A 6,877-nucleotide genomic window follows, 5' to 3' on the forward strand; every position below is an offset into this window, starting at 1 on the left:
TGCTTTATTGTCGTTGTGAGGTCAGAAAGCTTGGATCGACCCTACTCCTCAGCCATATAGTATTTGTTTACAAACAGTAGCGTTATACAAGCTTATGTTTTGGTTTCTGGTAGGGGTAATACGGTTGAAACATATGAGGCATTTATAAGTTATATTCTTCTCGAATCAATGGTTTAATAGCAAATGGGTCTTGAAGATTTCCTGTGGGGGTCAAATTGTTACAGCTGTTGATAAGTCATTGTATAATATTCTGGCAATTCTTTTCATGCCATTACATTAAAGGCGAAAGATTGTCTTTTCTTAGCAAGGTGTTGCTCAAATAATGTTAGCTGCTAATGCTAATCGCTAGTTAGCGGGCTAGCTAGCTTGCTAAATGTATTAAGAGTCAGCGCAAACGTAGCTAGCTAATACTGCCTGGTACCAGTGCTGGTGTAGGCCTAGATAAGCATGTTTGTGCAGCGGTATCTTATCAGAGAGGACCAAGCAAAGTATGAATATGTTGGCTAGCTAGCCGGCTACACGAGTAAGAAAATAACATGTAATGTAACATCTAATTAGGGTCAACTGGAAACACTGACCAACACTTTGGTTTATACCATGTCTTCTTCTCTGAGGTTTATTGTCAGACTACACTCATCAGGTGTATTGCTGCCACCTACTGTACGGGGTTGTAAAATATATCCAAAATGCAAAAAAAATTGGGATTAACAAATCATACTAATTACGTAAAATAAACACAAACCAAATTCACTCCACTACCCTGAATTTCAAACAAAAAVGGTACTATTCAGATCCCTACACAGGTTCAGGAACCTGGGAGGGGTGGAACGTCTTCATTCAGTACTCCCTGTAACATTTAGTCTGTGAAGTCCTGGAGATCCAGAAATCTATTTGCCGCCTTCACAATGATGTCTAGCTTCTTAGATGTTTTATTAGTTTTTTATTAATGCAATTTATCACTGCGGTAGTGAGGGCAATGCAAACGCAATTTTGTTATAGAAACTCCTCCAAGCTAATGCGGAAACTGCTAGTTTTGGACGAAGGTTACTAATAATTTATTAATGCAATTTATCACTTGCTCTATAAACACAACAAAGTCCACCTTGTTCACTGTTAGTGTGTTGGGATCCTTCTCCTGCATGGCTTCACTGTGGGACATGAACTACATTCTCCTCTCTACTCCTTCAGCTATTTTCACTGCCTCCACATAGGACACCTGCTGGATGGGCCTGATTGTCCTAGCTACTGTGACATCCTTCATCTGTACAGGGCACTCCGGGAACTCGGAAACGTGATTCCCATCACAATTACAACATGCTTCATCTGACTACGACATATTTATTCCTTCGACAAACACTTGCCACATGTCCAAACTGCAGCGGCTTCTGTATATCTCACTTACCAGGTTTTACATAAGATGGGAGAACCACTTCACCAAACCACAGTAAAACCTTCTGTCTATCATTCATTTTAATCAATGTGCGTCTACCTGAACTGTTTAACCTAAACCACACAAAGCTTTCTCGTTTTGCACTTTTGACACACAATCAGTATCATACCGCTCCTGGTCACTCYAACCGATTCCACTTTACCCAATTCATCCTTCACCATCTTTGAGACCATTTAACAGGTCACCCACAAAAACATCCTTGCTGATGATTCCCACTCCGACCCTAAACTGCTGTTCATTACCAACTTTAGCCCTTTTCACTCCACTGTTCTTCACCATCGTCCACTCAGTCTCACTAACTGTACAGAGTCACTGTCCCTTTTCACTCCACTGTTCTTCACCATCGTCCACTCAGTCTCACTAACTGTACAGAGTGCGGGGGCACTGGTTAGTTGAGGTAATATGTACATGTAGAGTTAAAGTGACTGTTCTTCACCATCCTCCACGCAGTCTCAACAACTGTACTCGCCCCAAGAGAATCCCACAATGCTTCCTCCATTGCTCCTCCAGTCATCCCCTGGACTCCCTCGCTCTGTGCTGTGAAAGATGTGAGTTTGTGCTCTCAAAGTAGCATCTATATTGTTGTCATTCCATCTATATTGTTGTCATTCCATCTATATTGTTGTCATTCCAGCACATCTGTTGCTTCACCAACTTGTTATCCCGTTCGTCTGCAATACTTGCTGTCATTTCCCTTCCTGATTTCCATCTCTTGGATGTCTCCACCATGCTCCTACTCTGTCAGTAATTCCTCCCTGGTTTATTAATTGGTAGTCAAACAACAATATATTCAAGGTGCTGCACATTCTATTCCAAATCTAGAATTAGAGTCGTCATTATGTTTCCATGATTTCAACAGTTCACCAGTTAACTAAGCCTATAATGTGGATACCAAGGATGTGGATACCAAGGAACTTGAAGCTCTAAACCTGCTCCACTACAACCTCTTCGATGAGAATGGGGGCGTGCTCAGTGTTTAGTCCCAGGGTCCTTAGCTTAGTGATGAGCTTTGAGGGCACTATGGTGTTGAACGCTGAGCTGTAGTCGATGAATAACATTCTCACATGGCTGTTCCTGTCTGTAATAGTTTGCAAGCCCTGCCACACCCGACGAGGGTTGGAGCCGATGTTCAAGAGGTATATCAATCTCCCCAGGGTAGCAGTAATACGTTGAGAGATTTGTCCACAAAGGGTTACCCCTCCCCAGAGGTGGCTCATTATTGGGATTCATTGCTGATTCCTACCTGTAGCTCACTATGAAGTGTCTGGTGATACAGGTTAAGGGCCCTGTTGGAGATTGGTGGTTGGTAGTGGAGTCGAGGGAACAAGCAGGGTTGGACACCGCCATGTTATTATCCCACACAGTCTCTGTGGTTCATTTGAAACCCGTTCCTGGTAATTAGATTTGATTGCAAATCGTCCCAGTCTGTTACCACAGAAGGGGTCCGTTTGTCCCATTCCCAGCAAGGTTACGAGGTGCTTTGTCATTTCTAGAGTCAGTTTATTTTGGTACTGTCCATATGTAGCTTGTTTTTGGTCACAGAATGGATGAATAAGTGCAACATTTTACCTGGAGCTAACTATGCAGAGCATAGCACATGTGGAATGACTTTAGCTTCCCTCCAGGCCTGAGGGCACACGCTCTCTAGTAGGCTTAAACCTCTTGGCAATAGGGGGTGCTATTTGCACTCTGTAATAATTTCGTTCCCAAATTAAACTGCCTCGTACTCAATTCTTGCTCGTACAATATGCATATTATTATTACTATTGGATAGAAAACACTCTAGTTTCTAAAACCGTTTGAATTATTTCTCTGAAGTGAAACAGAACTCATTCTGCAGCTCACTTCCTGTCAAGAAGTGAGATTTCTGAAATTGAGGTCTCTGTTCCAGGGTCGGTTTATAAATTCCCTTATAAGCTATGGGGCTACATGCACTGCATACGCCTTCCCCTAGATGTCAGTAAGCGGTGAGACTTTGAATGGAGCGGATAGCACCATCTGGGGGAGTATAAAACCTCTTGGAACGGAAGTACCGACTTTTTCGACGAGGCGCCTGACGCATGAGGGAAACCGGCATGGCGTCTTCAAAACCTTTCGGTTTAGCAGTTCTTTATCTCCGGCTCTGATTTAATTTGTTTTTTGTCTTAACTTCATAAGGTAGTTAATTTAAACCGACTTATAGCAGTTTATTGCGATTTTCCTGGATTTCTTTGTGATGCGCTTTCACGATTTGGACACCTCTCCAGTGGGTGGCTAACGTTAGCGGCTATTTCGACAGGACAAGAGGACATCTTTCAACCCAAAGACGATTGTTCTGGAGAAAGGACACCTTGCCCAAGATTCTGATGGAAGCTCAGCTAATAGTAAGCAGTCTTTATGCTGTTAATTCGTACTTATGTTGACAAATGTCAAATAATAATTCCGCCATGAATTATGGTGCGGTCTCGCTTTAGCGCACGCTGTATTGCGCAGTAACGCTAATTTTAAAAATCTAACACAGCGATTGCATTAAGAACTAATTTATCTTTCATTTGCTGTCCAACTTGTATTTTTTTGTCAAGTTTATGAATAGTTTTCGATTAGAATATGTGCCTCTCCAAGATGGCGCCGGACAGATTGCTTGAAGTTTTGGCCACTAATCACATTGTATAACCACGATTTGTGCCGCTAAATATGCACATTTTCGAACAAACTCTATATGCATTGTGTAATATGATGTTATAGGACTGTCATCTGAAGAATTCTGAGAAGGTTAGTGAAAAAATTAATATCTTTTGGTGGTTTATACGTTATCCCTATGTTTGGCTTGAATCAATGCTGTTGTGATGTTTGCTATTGTGGTAAGCTAATATAACGCTATATTGTGTTTTCGCTGTAAAACACTTAGAAAATCTGAAATATTGTCTGGATTCACAAGATCTGTGTCTTTCAATTGCTGTACGCTGTGTATTTTTAAGAAATGTTTTATGATGAGTAATTAGGTAATACACGTTGCTCTCTGTAGTTATTCTAGTCGCTTTGGTGAGAGTTGTGATGGTGGCTGCAATGGTAAACTATGATTTATACCTGAAATATGCAAATTTTTCTAACAAAACATATGCTATACAATAAATATGTTATCAGACTGTCATCTGATGAAGTTGTTTCTTGGTTAGTGGCTATTTATATCTTTATTTGGTCGAATTTGTGATAGCTACTGCTGGAGTAAAAAAACTGGTGGAGTAAAAAAAGTGGTGTCTTTTGCTAACGTGGTTAGCTAATAGATTTACATATTGTGTCTTCCCTGTAAAACATTTTAAAAATCAGAAATGATGGCTGGATTCACAAGATGTGTATCTTTCATCTGGTGTCTTGGACTTGTGATTTAATGATATTTAGATGCTAGTATTTACTTGTGACGCTATGCTAGGCTATGCTAGTCAGCTTTTTTACTGATGGGGGTGCTCCCGGATCCGGGTTTGGGAGGAATTAGAGGTTAAATTAAAGATACGGAAAATAGGAGTGCCAATGTAGTCCGCTATTATCCTCAGTAATTTTCCATCTAGATTGTCAGACCCAGGTTGCTTGTCATTGTTGATAGACAGCAATACTTTTTTCAAGTCTTCCACACTGACTTTACAAAATTCTAAATTACAATGCTTGTCTTTCATAATTTGGTCAGATAAACTTGGATGTGTAGTGTCAGCATTTGTTGCTGGTATGTCATGCKTAAGTTTGCTAATCTTGCCAATGAAAAAATCATAAAAGTAGTGGGCTTTGATGAATGAGCCATCTGATTCAGTTAATGATGGAGCAGAGTTTGCCTTTTTCCCCAAAATTGTATTTAAGGTTCTCCAAAGCTTTTTGCTATCATTCTTTGTCATTTATCTTTGTTTCATTGTCTTTCTTCTTTTTCTTCAGTTTAGTCACATGATTTCTCAATTTGCAGGATGTTTGCCAATCGGTTATACAGCCAGACTTATTTGTCATTCCTTTTCCCTCATCCTTCTCAACCATACCATTTTTCAATTCCTCATAAATCCACTGGGATTTAACAGCTTTTACAGTCATTTTCTTAATGGGTGCATGCTTATTATTAACTGGAATAAGCAATTTCATAAATGCGTCCAGTGTCTGGTTGCTCCTCATTACACACCACAGAGCAGCAAATATTCTTTACATCATCAACATAGGAATCACCCGTTTTGTTATATAATTGAGACACAGAAATGACTCGAGGGAACTAGAGATAGCCTAACCATAAGAAGAAAAAAAACTCTTCCTTAGCATTCTCCTCACGCTGCTGCTGGCCTTCGTAAATTCTGACGTTATGCTCCTGAAGTTTCCAGTAATAGACTACACCAGCAGTCGGCAACCTTTTCCAATTTGTGCTAATTTATCTGACCATTTCTACTGATCTGGTGCCAGTTGTGATTTTCATATTCACATTTTACTGGAACAGTTTCATTTAATTTATAATAGTAATAATAATTAGAATAAAAATTAGAATCATTATCTGTGATTAATCTATATTCTATATAAATCAAAGTGAAAATTATACAAATCTAAATAACCTTTATTGCCAACTATGTAAAAATAGCCTACATAAAGCCAACAAATAAAAACATCTAGAAAATATCCAGATAAAAATAAATCACATTGGCTGTTAATGGCCTGTCTACATACTGTAGTTGATACAATGTTTCAAGTTCTATCACCTAGGTCGGTCTGAAACTTGATATAAAATATTCTGGGCCCTGAGAGTTTCCCGCGCCAGTGAGTTTGGGACAGACACAGCTGTAGGCTATTTGTGTAAGGGTTAAGAAGTAATTTCAGGGTATTTTATGGACATTCCACTGGATCAGAGAATTACATTTTCTTCCGCTTTTCATGTGGGTGGTTTATGAAGAGTGAGAGACTGGAAAATATTATCAAATACTTTATGGAAGGCTATTGCCTTGCTCAATGTTTTAGTAAGACTTTATGTTTACTTGCGTTTTGAGTTGAAGCAGAGAAAATTACTTTGAGAAGTCCCACATTGTGGTGGTGGTAAATTATCACGGACATTCCCCAAATAGTGCATCGCTCTCTGCATATCAGCTTCTGCCCTTTGTTGCTAAAAACCAATTTGGTTGCAGAAACTCCTCCATTTGCTAATGCAGGAAACGCGAGTATACCAATACACATTAGACCTACTGTAGGACCTGTAACTTCACTAACAACACATAGACCTACTGTAGCGACCCATAACTTCACCTAACAACAACATCAGACCTAGGAAAGGTGGCCTAATTATGGAGACCAAGTTGTCTGGCACACTGCCTTAGGATTTCAACAACTTTTTAAAACGTATTTCTAGCATACAACTCGTTGATGTTACTACTAATTGGAAAAACAAAGACAAAGTTGTGGCTATTGTTGTTCACTTGACTGTCTTAAGACCAAAGT

This window comes from Salvelinus sp. IW2-2015, unplaced genomic scaffold (assembly GCF_002910315.2).
Source record: "Salvelinus sp. IW2-2015 unplaced genomic scaffold, ASM291031v2 Un_scaffold2534, whole genome shotgun sequence".
NCBI lineage: Eukaryota > Metazoa > Chordata > Actinopteri > Salmoniformes > Salmonidae > Salvelinus > Salvelinus sp. IW2-2015.